The 16,608-nt window shown below is 37.8% G+C and overlaps 1 protein-coding gene and 1 pseudogene across 6 annotated transcripts in view; one reads left to right on the top strand and one right to left on the bottom strand.

Annotated features, from left to right (window-relative positions):
- LOC141534860 (coiled-coil domain-containing protein AGAP005037) overlaps positions 1-16,608 on the bottom strand; it is a 651,729-nt gene that overhangs the window by 343,459 nt on the left and 291,662 nt on the right. The gene's annotated exons all lie outside the window — the stretch shown is intronic.
- Positions 7,984-14,659, top strand: LOC141535153 (uncharacterized; annotated as a pseudogene).

Below are 16,608 nucleotides of genomic sequence, written 5' to 3' on the forward strand. Positions count from 1 at the left end.
GACGGAATCGGAACCACGTGAGCATTACTTTGATACAGTCCATGCTGCGTCTCACGACGTCTACTTATGGCTACTGTTCCCTTTTCTGCGGTTTTTTCTTTAAAAAGACGCTGCGCGTAGGCTGCAACAGCTGACCAGTTATCTTCTTTTCTGAGTATGCAGGCTATCAACCTTTTGGGGGAAAGCGTAGTGCCAATAGTTTCTTTCGGTGCTGCTTCTGTTGTCCTTTCACCGATCACACTCGAAGAACGTGTGTTCGGCGTCGTCAATTTTGTCTGGGCAGTATCTTCACATTGTCGTCGGCTGCAGCCCCATCTTAAAAAGATAGGCGTTGAACCGTGCGTGTTCTGTAAATAACTGGGCTAGAAAGTATTCTTTGTCCCCATGTCTCCGAGAAAGACAGATGCTCATGTTTGTGATCAGACGCGCTGTCCATCTGCCTGTCTGTCCCGATCTCCATCGATTTTGCCACTCTTCATGCGTTTCTGCCTTTATCCTCGTTCTTGCCTCCTTTATGTTTTCACCACTGGTTTTGGTGCCGAAGAGTTTTGCTCTTTTTAACGCTAGTAGGTCGATGGGCACAGCTTCCGCAATTACCAATAGAGCTGCTTTGGGAACCATGCGATATGCGCAGGCAACCCTGATAGCGCCCCGCCGCTGCACTGCTGCCATTTCCCGCCGGTAAGTCTTCTACTTTATCATTTTTGCCCCCATCTCCGCTCCATGTAGCAGTACTGAATGGACTGCTTCCACAAGAACTCTTCTCTTCTTCGTTCTTAGTCCCATCGTGTTGGCCATGATCCTTGGTAGGCTAGATACCTGATTGCTGGCTTTTCTGCATGCACTATCGAAGTATTCGCGGTTTTGGGAACCATTTTTGACGTGTCAGGATGACCATTTCGGTTTTGCGCTTGGCAAGTTTCAGATGGTGTTTATCAAGCCAAGTTTCGACGGCATTGATAGTTTCCCGAACCAACAGTTATAACCCTCAGCGCTGTCTACTATTATCGTAGCTGCGACGTCGTCCGTGAAGCTCGTGAGTTGCACGTGTCTTGGCAACGGGATTTATAGGAGTTCGTCATAGTCCGCATTCCATAGGTCGAGCCCCGCGATTGAACCTTGCGGTACGCCAGCCGTTATGTTATGTTTTTGTAGGCCTTCCGTCGTTTTGTATCGTCGATTTTATATTGAGATAATCATAAATTGTTGCCAGATTTTCTGGATTATCATCAAATTGGTGCTCCAAGACATCTAGGATGTTACTTCAATTCACGTTGTTGAAGGCGTTTTTGATGTCTAATGTGAGGACAAGATAGACCTTGAGGGATTTGAGGCTACCAGACCATGCTTCTCTCGTTGTCCCTACGACTTTCTGGATTCCGCCGACTGTCGATCGTTCTTTACGAAAGCCATGTTGGTTTGTGGCAAAGCTTCCAGCACGATCGACGTCGTTGCGTAGTCTTCTCCGTATGAGCTTTTCGAGCAGTTTCCTAGCGATGTCGAGCATGCAGAGTGGTCTGAACGATGAAGGTGTTACAGGGCTACCTTTACCTTTATCTAACAGAACGAATCTCTGCCACTTCCAAGCCGTTGGAATCGTGCCGGTTGCTTGGAATGCGTTATAAGCGTTCAGTAGTATATTTGGATATTCCAGGGCTACAATTTTTATCACCGATGCCGGGATACCATTAAGGCCAGGTGCTTCTCTGGTCTTGAGAGTTTCGCCGCATCCTGTAGTTTCCTGGTTGTGAAAAGTGTTACGCTGTTTTTCATATGATGTCTTCTTTCCCGTGGTGGGTGCTTGGGAAACAGCTCCGCTACGATGGTGATCATTGAAGCAGGTGGTTTCGGCGCTTCTAGTGGAGCCTTTTCAAGTCGTTGATAACAATTTGGTAGGCTTTACCCCAAATTTCTTTGTCGAGGTCATTATAGATTTCTTGCCACAATTTCGCTTCGCTTGCTTTGATAGCCCGGTTGAGGTTCTTTTTGGCCTGCTTGTATTCGCTCAAATGTAGATCTTGATTAGAGGAGCGTTTCGCAGCTGTCGTTTCTGGCCGACGAAGCTCGTGGCATTTTTTCGAAGTTCTGCTATGTCTGGTGGCCACCAGTTCACTGGACTGTGAAAACCTTAGTTTTTCATCCGCAGCATACAGGCGTCACATGACGTAGCGCTTTCTCTTATCGTATTTAGTACTATATTTTCAGTCTCGCTGCGGGTGTTTGGGATTAGGTTGTTTTGCAGAACAGACCAAATTTGTGTGAGTGACTCTCACAGTGCCTCTACATCAAGCTTTCTGGCTATATTTGCCATTTCCTGTTGGAACACACTTATCCCTTCATTTGGTGAGATATAATCGCAAATGAAGTCGGTTTTGATGGTTTAAATCCAGACAAAACCTGCTCCACTTCCGCTGTTGCCGGTGGTAATGTTTTTTATGTTCACAATCCAAATTGCTACCGTACAAATTTCTTCAACGAACCATGCTTTATCTTGGAGGTTTAAATATTGCTCGCCAATGAAGCAAGATCGATCTTCTCTTCAAAGATTCACTGGCGAAGTAAGTTCTGCACTAACGCACATATATTCAGGTTCCCTTGTAAGATGCGCGACATTTCTGCCCTCTCGAAGCTTCGGCAAATGCGGTACGGAATGTCTTACAAGCCCCGGACCCAGAAATATGACATAGACCATCTTGAGCTTCTTTATCCGGTGTGCAGAGGAAGCATTTTGTCTTCTCCGCGCAGTTTACAGACTCGTGGTTTTCTCCGCCGCATTCATAACAACACTTGCTTCTGTCAGGTCCCGTCCAGTTACGCGTTTGGTGCCAAAAACCGAGGCATTTCAAGCATCGGGTTACTTTCGCAACTGGACGCATGTAGCAGTTAACCCATTCGATAATTATACGGGATTTGTTAACGGGCCTTGATCGTGCTGGCTTCGTTTATCTCGCAGAAGACTGCCCGATTGCCTACTAGTGTGAGTTTTGTCAGATTTAACCGTTTGATCTCAAGGCTGCTTGTGGATTTCCAACTTTGGATTTGAGTACTTCACGGACGTCACCCTCGGTGGAGATTTCATCTAAGTCGAAGACTTTGATCGTTGTTATTGGTGTGAGCGTGTTGACCGTACCAATATTAGCAGTAGCTGTTCTCACTGCATCGGTAAAGGCACAACTGTCTTTGGTCTTTCGAGCCATTTCAAGAAGAATGCCTCCGTGCTTCGTCCATTACATAGACTTTATGTCTACGCCACTCTCTACAGGGCTTATTTTGGCCTTGATTCCCTTCAGAAGATCTGCATCAGTTTGGCCTTCTTGTGGTTAGACAAGTATAGCCCTAGTTCTCGTCTTTTTCCTTTTTAATTATGTACGTAATGTACTGTAAACGATGTCTGAAAGTTCTCTGACATTTCCATATCGTTGTTAGCTAGGTTTTGGTTTACCCCGAGGATTCTATTTCCTCGGTATCTGACATTACTGCCGGGCATTCCTATATCCGCAACCTGGAGAAGCGTCCGACGCGAAACACAGCAGCCCGACACGTGTGTGTGTGTGTGTGTGTGTGTGTGTGTGTGTGTGTGTGTGTGTGTGTGTGTGTGTGTGTGTGTGTGTGTAAATGTAACTCGCTTACAACTATTGAAAGGTTTGACCGATTAGGACTTACCAAACGGCGTTCTAAAGAGTTTCCTTAAACTTACATTTTCTGTGAATGTAAATCTATTAGGAGCGATAGATTTTGAGAAATTTTAAGAAATCTTAAAAAAATAAGAAAAAGAGTTTTTTTCCCGTTTAGACGTAAAGCGTCAACTTTAGCCCCGCTGCGCTAAACGAAGTTGCTGCTTTCGGCCTTCGTCAGGAGAAAAATAGTATACTTTCCTTAGAAAGTAAATGAGACAGCCTCAGATCACATGTTTGTTGACCTCGTCATCGCCTCGGCTAACAATTGTATGTGATCTGAGACATTTTTTACTTTACTAGGGAAGTAACATGCTATTTTTGAAAGTGTTTTTATTTTAATTTCTTTTAAATAGCCTTATCGATCAACTTTAAAAACGCATCCGCTCTGTAATTTGAAAAACCACGTCGATCGCCGCCAAGCCGGTCAGAAATGGTAGAGATATCGTGAACAAAAGAAAACTCAAAAAGATGTTTTTTCGGAGTTTTTCTGAAATTCCTGGTTTGATTAATTCAAACTCAGAAATTTTTTATAAAACTAAAAACATCAGTGCAATTTTAAACGCCTAGATATGAATTTAACGGAAAGTTGAAGAGATGGCCTTCTGGGTTATTATTTTTCCTAATTTTCTTTTCTTAATAAACCACCAAGAACGTGATCGTCTTCTGTTGTAAGAATGGTTTTCAAACAGACAATCGAGGTCGCACAATCGGATATTTTTCTAGATACACTTGGAAAGACATGTATGTATTGCATGAGCTAGTTTGAACAATATTTAATATTCGCTAATACCTGCAATCACAAACAATCATTTTTCTTTAATTCAAATTTTATATACATTATATTTTTGAAATTAATCATTTCGTTTATACTTTTCGTCTACGGTAAACTATAAAATTTTATTGTATTGTTATGTTGGACTCAACGTCCGACATTTTTATTTTATAACAAATAGAATTTAATTATTCATAAATAATTTTATATTCTTACAACTAATTACATACATTTATTTTATTTTTAAAATTTTGTTATCTTCAAATTCATCAATAGTATTTTCAAAAGAAACTTATTTGAAAAATTTAGTTTTAGTTGGGCCTGACCATACTAAGGGATTTGAGCCTGAACAAATACCTTAATGGAATTTTAAACTTTATCGAGATCCGAAATATAAGTTTTCGATAACAAAATAAATGTATATATAAACAATAGTTTAAATAAAATAAAAGTAAATAACGATGAAAGAAAAAATAAAAAGGAATGTTATGATAATTCTAGTATCAACAGAAAAAAAAATATATGTTGATAATTTAAGGAACAAAATTTAATAACTATAATTTAAGTTTAAACAAAAAAAATAAATAAATGTTTTCTTTTATTTTCGAATAAAATAACGACTTAAATAAAAAGAAAAATTTAGATCTAAGAAACTAATGATAATTTGTAATCTATGCACAAATTAATTTTTATCTAACTAATTTAATATAAAAATTTGGTCACAGTAAATAATTTAATGTAAAATAGTACACATATATGCCTTTGTCTATGCATAAATGCGCTTAAGTATACACAAACACATAGATGTATAATAGAGCATAAGAGTAAAAGAGAAGCGATATTGTACTCTGACCCAAGTAAAGGCGACTCATGCAACATTATAGAAAAATCTAAGAGAGAGGGCAAGGGCTCAAGGAAATAGAAAAATAATTGGACATTATTTCTCCCATCTAGTAAAAATAAGTAACGCCCTAAAATTCGACACCTTTACGATTTTTCAACAAAAATATCTCTCGTTGTCCTGACGTCCTAGTGTTAACATCGAAAAAGTTTTTATAAGTTTCAATGAAACCACGCGTCAGATTAAAAAAAAAACAATTGTTAGTAAAGTAAATTTCAATTATGTAAAGAAACGGTAAGTTTCTTTATATAAGTGTTCATTTAAGTAAGTTCTTAATTGAGATTTTTATGTTTGTTTTAATAATTCAAATCTTTGTATGAAAATTTTATAATATATTTATTAAATTGAATTCATTTTCTTATATTATAAACATCAACCCCTTCTCATAAATCTTCAGATCCTTATCTATTAGCCTAACGGCTAGGATAAAAATAATTAAATTTTAGTTGCATTTTCGACGTAACAGTATATCCAGCGAAGCAGGCAGGTATCAGCTAGTTGGGAATGTAAACAACAATTTTATTATATCAACTAGTAGCGAAACCCGGTGTTTCTCGAGTTAAAATGAATCGCATGTTTAATGGCTCAGCAGAAATATGAGAACTCATTTATTAAGATAGTAAATGTACGCTATTAAATATACAGTGTATATAAAATATATCTAATAGAGTAAATTAATTGACAAACTTGCAAATCAACAGATCGATACAAACAGTTTTACACATTTCAGGACTTTCTAGATCATTCCGGAAATTTTTAGAACAATCTAGAACATTCTAGACCAATTGTTATAGTTTGCACTCATTTTAAAATATCAGATTATTCTAAAACATCTTAGAAAATTTCTGGTCGATAACAACAGTTTTATACATTTTGGAACTTTTCAAATCAATCCAAAATTTTTTTAGAAATTATTAAAACATTCTAGATCAATTGTAAAAGTTCGCCCATATTTTAGTATTTTGTAGAAAATTCTAGAAAATTTTAAAACTTTTTACAACGTTCCAGATAAATTGTTCCAACATGGAGATTACCGTCAACGAGATAGTGACCCAGGAACCGAAGTCTCAAATTGTTTATGTTTATTATATTTGGGGCATTCCATGCAGAATCACCGAGTTTTTTTTTCGACCCCTTTCGATTTGGCTAAAAATTTGGTATTATTTTTTATCCTACCAATAACATTTTTCTGAATTTTTTCAGATTTTTTTACCCAATCTAAAAAAAGTTACGAGTTTAAAAAAAAACGCTTTTTTTTTTCAAATTGCTGTAACGCTGACACAAATTGACCTATTGGCACTTCTTTTTTTTGTTTATTCCTGTTTTTAAATGTAGTTTTTAGAAAAAAATTCAAAAAAATTTTCAGAAGTAAAAAACAATAAAATATTTTAGTTTTTTCAAAAAAACCGTCATTTTTTCGGAGTTCAACACTTTGGATTTTCAATTTTCTCATCTATAAAAATACTTTAACTAAAACCGTATTCAACCCCACTATTCCCATTTTGTGCCCATTTATTCTTCTAATTTTTTTTTCGATAGAAAAAAAAAGTTTATTTAAATTTTCCTTATTTTGTTAAACTTTGCACTAACACGATTTAGGTTGGTTTTTATAACCTCAAAAGTAAAATAAAATTAAACTAAAAAACATAAACTATATTAATAAGAGTAAAATTACTTTATTTTACTTTACCAGGGGAAGTATAGTGTTTTATAATTTATACAATCTCAATATTCTAATTATTTGCGCTGATTCAGCGAATGTTTCCTCGGTTTCTTGATCACACAGTGTTGTTTGGACTTTTATAATGAAGAAAAGGACTTTACCTCCATAACGAAATTCAATAACGCTGTGATTTGATGAATTTTTTGTGTTGTTAGTATCGGTTTAGTACTTTTGAAACGTTCTTCCTATTGTTCTTCCATTGAATTATACTCTTCAATTTTTGAGAACTTAATATTTATATTTAATAAGTTAATTAAGCACCACTCAAATAATTGTATCGGTGTTAATATCTGTAGATAAGGTGACAACTGTAGACTAGCACGTGCGGCCATTCGTTTTAAGGTTCCAGCTATCCCATCACATGGCCCTTTGCCGGTTTACACTGTAGTTATTTATTATAAAAAATATAATGAACTGAGGCATCAGAGTATGATGATTATATCTGATTGTTTAAATCATGATGCGATTTCTGTTCATGATTACTTATTAGTGAAAAAAATGCTGTTTGGGTATGCATTTGCTCGAGCTCTTCGAGCTCACATTCTGGCATTTATAGCCCTTGGGATTAAAATTTGTAGCACAATTGATGGATCTTCCAGAGTGGGAAAAACATATGAAAACATTGATGGAAGAATGGCCGACAATAACCAGAGATGACTGCAGAACTGAAAAAATAGTCGAAATGACCGAAGCATTTACAAATCAACTTGAGATCCTTAAGAGGAATGGTTTCACAAGCAAGTTGTGGGTTCAGTATTTCAAATGTGTTCTTACTGCATTTCGTATTGTTGAGGCTGAAAGGTTAGGTGATTGGAAGCTATATCTTCAATCTGTGAGAGATGCTCGACCTTTATTACATGCTGCAGGTCATCATGCATATGCAAAAACAGCACAGATATATTTACAAGATATGGCGAATCTAGAATTGATAATGGATCCAGTGGAATTCGATGAATTTACGAAGGTTGGATTCACTATTCGTAGATCGGATAAAGCGTGGGCAGGCGTTTCCAGAGATATGGTTATTGAACAGACTCTCAACAGATTTTTTGGAACGGATCTCAAATATGGACGAGGCGTAACACTTAGCGTTGTTACGCGGTATTTGCTTGCAATGCCTGCTGCATTCCAAATTATGGAAAAACTTGAAAATTATTGTAATATTGAAACATCGAACAGTGAACAACACGTCGATCTTGCAGAGAGCAGAATCTCACGCAATAAAGAAGATATCCAGAAGCTTTTATTCTGGCTCAACGCCCACAACCCCTTCTACATTCGTAGTTCGGTTGTATCTTTCTCTCTCTACAGGTGTGTTTGGTGGGCCTGAAATAAATTGCCATATGGCAATTGAAAAAGTACAACAGTCAATGGCCACGATGATTGGTAAAAATGCAGAAGAAATTTCTCTTCCACGATTATACAGAATTAAAAATTCATCAAATGCTGGAACAGAAGTTCATGTGAACGACGGTAAACCGCATGTTAAAATTATTCGCTATTTACTCTTTTGAAGAATTTCAGTAGCTCTCGGGAAAAATCCTGAAGCTCTGAAGAAAGCAATAAAATATGAGCTTGCTCCATCTCCATTGAGTTTGTTCGATGAAAAAGATTTGGATGAGAAAAAACCGAAAATCTGATCTATATGCACTGTTTAAACTCATTATTCAATCTCCACATATTTTGGACAGTTGTACATTGGTCGTTGATGGGGGTTAATTATTGCGACAAGTAGTGTGGTCTCGTAGAAAAACTTACAACGAAATTCTCAGTCTTTACTTGTCCTACATCACCAAATTTTTCCGAGACGATGCCGTTGTAATATTTGATGGATACCGGGATGACATAATTGGTGTCAAATCCAATGAACGATTACGTCGTAAGGAACAATGTATGGCAGCTGATGTAGAAATTGCATTAGATAAATTAATGATCAACAACTACAAGCTAAATTTTTATCAAATATTGCGAACGAATTTAAATTTGTACAAGTATTGTCAGCATACTTAATTGCGAATGGTATTATAACAGTAGTAGCTAATGAAGATGCAGATAGCTTGATTGTAAACACGGGAATTGATATTAAGAATCGCAGAAGCTCAGCAGATCCACCAGTTGTAGTGGTAGGAAACGATGTCGATTTGTTCTTGTTGCTCATTGGCCTTACTCTCAAGGACAATATAATGTATTTTTACAAAATCACGTTAACTGGTAAATACAGGAAAGTGCTGTATTCAACAGGGTACTATAAAGAATTCAAACCATTTATTTTGTTTGATCACGCATATGCCGGTTGTGATTCAACGAGTGTTATTTACAACAAAGGGAAAAAAACGATCATCGATTTACTCCGAAAAAATGAATTAGGCTATTCTATTTCAATATTCTACAAGCAGGATAGTAATGTAGATGACCTTTACGTTATTGCTGAAAAAATCATGGGCCATTTATACGCTAAAAACGAATGGAATGAGTTATCGATAGATGAGCTTCGATACCGATTATTCAACGTTTCATCAGCTAAGGCTAAAAAAGAAGTATTGGCTTCATTGCCTCCTTCTCGATCGGCATTAATAGAACACGTCAAAAGAGTGTACTTCCAAACTCAACACTGGTTGGGAGTTTCACTGGATGCTGAATGATGGGGCTAGAAACGAAACAACCAATTTATGATTCCAATCGAATCCGAACTGGAACCTGATCCAGTAGATTTACTAAAATTGGTAAGTTCAATAACGATATTTTTTTTAATAACTGTAAATGTGGAAATATCGTTCTACACATAAGTTTTTTAGTTAAATCTGCATTCACCATTAACGTCCAAAAATTCTTTCAGATATCATGCAGATGTGCCAAAAGTAAGTGTGAAAAAAATCTATGTTGGTGCAGAAAAGCCGGTCTCCACTGTATTTACATTGTGCAAATAGTGTGGTTAAAGGCACTTGTGTTAATAAACCTACTATTGACAAAACAGTGGTATAAATTAACGATGTTAATGAAAATTTGGAGTTCGAAACTGAAGAAGCTAATGATATTCCAGACGATTGCGGAGAAAAAGTCGACTTTAATGACTATTACGAGGAAAAAGACGTAGATTTTGACTATTATTAATTTAATAGATATCTCGAAGCTAGACGCGTTATCATCTATATTATTAAAAGAATAAGCGAGATTTCGTGGCCAGTGTATTTGGGTTATTCCATGCCAAATCACCGAAGTTTTGGCCCGACCCCCTTTGATTTCGCTGAAAAATTTTTATCATTTTTATTAGAGATTAAGCAACACAGTATTATTCACACGTACACTACACACACACACACACGCCGACACGTCGATCTACTGCGCATGCAGTCATGCCGAATTCTTGCATACTAGAGTCACTATTATCGAACAACACGTTGTCGAATAAAGTCATAAACTTTTACTAATAGTTGTAATTAGTCATCGAATAAATTTGCACATCGTTTATATCAAATATTCTCTTCTTATAATTTATTATACCAACTCAATCCCTGCCTAACTCCTACAGGTTATGGGCTCAGTAGCGAGTAGAAAGTGAGTGATATAAAAATAATAAACAAGTGAAAAATCTGTGACTAAAAATCGTCAAAAATTTCGAGAAAACGTGGTCGTAGAAATAGCTAACCATGGCGGACGAAGCGTCGTGTATCTAGTTACTAGACAAACGTAACTATGATGTCTGGCAACTGAGCATGAAGTCTATCCTGATGAAACATGACCGATGGGGTTATATGAGCGGCGAAATTACGTATCCGATTGGTAGCAACGCCACGGAGAGAGAGAGATCGCGAAGTGGAAAAATGGCGATGAGAAGGCCAAAACGGATATTATCTTGTCGATTGGCATCGCCAAATTGAAGACGATCACCAAGTGTAACACGTCGAAAGAGATATGGCAAAAACTGCAGTCAATTCACGCGTCGAAAGGACCAGTGAGAAAAATTGAGTGGCTGACAGACATAACATCTTTCAAAATCGACGAGGAGAATGACTTTCGGGAACGACTGGACAGCTTTACGAACGCCGTCGAACAGTTCTTATTATTATTATTATTATTAGTAATAAATGCCAAGGCACAAGCCAAATGGCAAGGTATGGAATACAAAATAATTTTTGTGTAACTGTAAATTTATAAAAATAATACAGATAATACATGAAATTAACAAGTGTATAAATATAAAAGCAACAAAAGAATGTGTTATGCTTAACAATATTAATAATTTGAAAAGTGCATTTGATAATAATTTTATGATTAAATTGTAGTGAGATTTAAATAAGTCAATTTCTTATTTGAACTAAGAGTTAACTAAAAACTTGTATATAGCTAAGTAAATAAAACAACATAACATAACATTGCACATAAACTCAGGAATGTCACTCAATCTAGAAGTCATTTGATAGAAGGTAGTTGTAAGATAATTGTCTTAACATTAAATATTTATTTGCCGGGACTAGGTGTTAAAAGATGGAGGAGACACATTCGTGGTTATAATAGTATTTATTCTAAAATTAATCACAGGCGTAGTTTTGGTTGTACAGAGTTTGAGTAGTTCACAAATATTGAGCACTTTGAACACTTATTATGATCTTGAATTATTACATTAATTCATGAGTACGCGTTATTGAGTTTAATTGAGTTGTATTAATTAATGCATATTAATTAGACTGAGCATGAGTTGTAGAAATTTGATCTTCAATTGAACTGTTAATTAGTTTACAATATAATTAACACTAGCAATTATGAGCGATAAATATGAGTAATGTTTAGTTGGGTGAGCTGTATAATTTGGAGTCACTGGATCATTATTCAATTAACAATATAATTAACTTTCACAGTGTGAGCGAACGAGCCTTAACAATAATGAGCTTAATTGATTACGTGGGTCTCGGGATGCGAGATGGAGCCCAGGTTGTTGAACACAGAATGGCCGACAGGCCCAAGAGCCGGTAGCAGTCACCCCCAGTCACCACCAAGCAACATCTGCAATGCGACATTTTATTTTGCCGCAGGATGACGAATGTCAATCAGCAATTGTAATATTGCATCGTTGCTAAGGTAGAGAGTGTAGGTGACTGCTGTACATGTGTATGAGAGAGAGAGAGAGCGACACATGGGTAGCCATGTGTCAATGAGTAAGAGAGAGAGAGGGAGCATGAGAGTATAGATTGTGATAAAGTGATCTCAGATGATTTATAATAAATACTTAATTGTACCTGAGTTGCCAATGATTGCTGGTGAATAAAGATGAGTAGCGATGCTGTAATTGGCTTCAGTGAAGTTGAGTGGATGAGCTTGATGATTTTTTAATACACAAAGGAATGCACCGGTCACGGTAAATGCGTGTGTACACTGTACAATTAGCACGTGTTATGAGGAGTATGGCTGCTTGCCGGTGAGCCAGTTGAGTTGAGGTAGGACACCCGAGGGCGCTTGTGTAGCGGCGCCTCGGTGCTACCAGTTTGTTGCGGGAAGGTTTGAATGATTCCGCAACAGTAGTTAAAAATTTTCTTTTTGAAAACTTCTAAAGAACTTGCATCTAATACATCCGGTGGAAGATTTTGCCATAAATGTATTGCTGATATAACAAAAGAATGTTCTAGGCAAGATGTTGTGAACTTAGGTATTAAAAAGTTTAAATTGTTATTTTTAATTGCAATTCTTTCTGAACGCCTAGAATCAACATCAATGAACATTTCTCTTAAATAAATAGGCTTACCAATAATTAACAATTTATAGAAGTAAGTTACTAAGAAGTACGATCTTCTAGATTTGACTGACAGTCAACATAATTGTTGTTTATATGGCGTTATATGCTCATCTCGCTTTAAATTGAAAATAAATCTTATTGCACTATTTAAGGCACGTTGTAATTTTAAATCATTTTCAACATTTGAATCACTAAGAACAACAGAACAATAATCTATTAATGGTAATACAGTAGCCATAACCAATAGTTTCCTTATTTCCATAGTAAATATGTTTTTCCGGATTTTTAAACAATATAGAGCAGAATTAATCTTGTTAACAGTATAAGAGATATAGTTTTTCCAAGAGAGATCATTGTTAATATATAATCCAAGGCATTTAGTAGAGTTCATATAAGGTAATTCGATATTATTAATAACAATAGGTGAAAGAGTAGACCAGTCAACTTGTTTTAATTTAATATTTGTTCCAATGATCATTGCTTTAGTTTTATTCAGATTAACAGCCAAACCATGTTCACCGACCCAGTCGAAAATAGCTTATGCATCCTTAGTGACCAGATTAACAGCATTTTGTAAATTACTAACCAACGAGTGATAATAAATATATTTATCATCAGCAATTAACCCATATTTGCAATACGCAATCCGTCGTGCAACTAGATTAATAACGGTAAGAAATGAAATTGGTCCTAAAACTGATCCCTGAGGAAATCCGGAAGATGTTTCGAGAAATTCAAGTGGTACACCGTTTTCATCTATAATTCACTGTGATCGCTGTGATAAATATGAATGAAACCAAGTGATAGTATTTAATAAAAAACCTAACTCAAACATAGTTTTTAATATCACTTTTGAATCAACATAATCGAAGGCTTTACTTAAATCAAACAAAACAATAATTGTTAATTCACCACGAAGTGGTGAGGGTATAGATATCAAAATTCCAAGTGATATGCTTGTGGTGCTAATATTGAAGAGCCTACCACCAAGCTTCGAGAACTTTCGATGTTCGATTAGGTCCAACGACGAATTACCGACCACAGAGGAGCTGATCGGGAAAATACTCAATGAAAATCGAAGTAGGAGATCTGTACAACCGGCAGAGGACAACAACGTGTTGTATGCAGACAATCGGTAGAGAAGAAAACCATAAAAGGAAAGATTCAAGTCGAAAAGCAGCAAACCATGCTATATATGCGGAAAAATTGGTCATTGGGCAGCAAAATGCTCCGAGCGTTGACAAAATTCTGCGAGAAACGTCGAATCGTCGGCAGAGACCCACTATGTCGTAAATCAACCTAAGGAAGCCCACAACGTGACTTCAAGGATGAGATGGTGCTTGAACAGCGGATGTACCACGCACATGTGTGCCTTATTAATTATTAATTAATTAATAATCCACGCACACTGTGTGCCAGCGACGAATTCCTTACTATTATCCAGGAGTGTGAGATGACGTTGAACATGGTGAATGCAACATCGATGAAGGTGAGAGCATAGGGGCTTGCTCACATCAAGGCGAAGACAGAGACAGGTAATATCGATCTAAATCTTCGAATTACCTTACTTGTTAAAGATCGAAGGACTAATTTAATTTCTGTTTCAAAAATCACTCGGAACGACCGAGAGATTTTATTCAGGAAGGACAACGCTATCGTCGGGGACCTGAATAGAGAGGTGAAGTTAGTCGCTGATCGCATAGGAGACCTGTATTACCTACGGAAGCAGGCGGAACAAGTCAAAGCAGTGGAACAGGCGTCGGAAAGAGCCAATACGTCGGATTTAGACCTATGGCACGCAAGATTAGGACACTTGCATATGGATGCCGTAGTTAACCTATCAAAAGGTCAAGCGTAGGGTATAAAACCTTTGGAAAAGGACACGGCGTCATGCGACGTGTGTCATCGCGGGAAATTAACGGCAAAGCCGTTCTATTCGAGAGCCGAGAAAAGCCAGAAAATGCTTGAAGTTGTATATAGTGACCTATGTCAACCTTCAGGGACGAAGTCTGAAGCAGGAAACCGGTATTTCGAGACCTTCATAGACGACTACAGCGGCTGGTGCGAACTGCACCTGTTGAAGACCAAGGACGGAGTATTCAAGGCATTCAAGACGTATAAAAATTACGTAGAGAAGCAAACAGGGCTTAAAATTAAGGCATTGCAGTCTGATAATGGTCGAGAGTACTGCAACAAACAGTTCGACGAGTACCTGAGGCACGAGGGGATTAAGAGGCGACTAACGGCGCCTTACACGCCGCAACAAAATGGAGTCGCGGAGCGCATGAATCGTACGATCGTCGACATGGCTAGGTGCCTACTGATCCAAGCAGGATTTCTGACGATGTACTGGGGAGCAGCTATCACGAAGGCCAACTACCTGAGGAACCGTTGTCCGAGTAGAAGCCACGGAGGATCTACACCATTTGAGCTATAGTTCGGTAGAAAACCGGGACTAAAGCATCTGCGAATATTTGGCGCAAAAGTATTTGTACTTCGAAAGGAAACAGGACGTCAAAAGCTCGATGAAAGATCAATCGAAGGAAGATTGGACGGCTATTGCAATACCGCAAAGGCCTACAGAGTACGATGAAACGACGATGGCAAGGTAGTCATCACCAGAGATGTGCAAATCGTAGAGGAAAACGTGATGCGATCACACAGTGCCGTACAACTAGACGTCAAATACACACACCCTCAGGAAGAGGATCCAGAGCCAGGGAGAGCTCTGTGAGACAGGAGGTTATGTAGGGAAATGACAAGAGAACCTTTACCAGCTCGAGCACGAGGAAGACCCAAGAAACAAAAATCTGGGAAGCCAGGACGACCTCGAAAACTTTACAGATACGTAAGTGCGTCGAGTATTATTTCAAGTCGAGCATCAAGTCGTAAAAGCTTATCACAAGAAGACGAGAAAGCACTGGAACGAGATGACGAGGAAGCATCAGACGATGTATTCATTCCAAGCACCGAAGATGAGGTTCAAAGAACCAAAAGACCGCTGGAAACCTCGTTGTACTAGGAAGTCACCTCAAAAGATTGAAGCTAACACCGACGAGGGAGAGGAGTTCATGGATGCAAAGTTTATTGTAAGAACTAGCATTAATGGCTGACTTCGAGCTCGAAGAAGCGATCCCAGGAACGGAATCGACAGAGTGGAAGCGTGCCCTAGCAGCAGAAGTACGCTCGCATCTGGAACACGCGACATAGGACCAGGTGAAATGTCCAGAAAATAGAAAAATTATTGGATCCAAGGTAATCTTGAAAAACAAGTTAAATGCCGACGGGAAAATAGAGCGCAGAAAAACTCGAATAGTAGCCAGGGGTTTTTCGCAGAGACCAGAATTCGATTTCGACGAAACCTTTGCACCAGTGGCAAGACTGGAATCAATCAGGCTACAAGCGGCATTATCGACGAAGACGGATGCCAAGATTCACCAAATAGACATCGAAACGGCGTACTTACACGCCAAAGTCGACGAAGAGTTGCATATGGAAGTTCCAGATGGCTTAAAGGAAGCACTAGTGGAAATTACGCGTAGCGAAAGAAAAGACTCCAAAGTCCAAACAAAAGCATCAAAAATGCTGGAGGAGCTCACCAAAGGTGAAAGAGTCTGCAAGTTACGAAAATCGATAGATGGATTAAAACAGTCTGGGAAGAAATGGTACGACAAGTTGAGTGGAATTCTGAAAAACCTAGGCCTAAAACCGACGGTATCAGACCCATGTTTGTTCGCATACAAGACGACCAACGAAATATTGCTCGTAGCCGTTTACGTCGATGACTTGTTGATCACGTCGAATAAT

The sequence above is a fragment of the Cotesia typhae genome, unplaced genomic scaffold (assembly GCF_013202065.1).
Source record: "Cotesia typhae breed Kobodo isofemale line unplaced genomic scaffold, CoteBio_Ctyphae scaffold_13, whole genome shotgun sequence".
Lineage (NCBI taxonomy): Eukaryota > Metazoa > Arthropoda > Insecta > Hymenoptera > Braconidae > Cotesia > Cotesia typhae.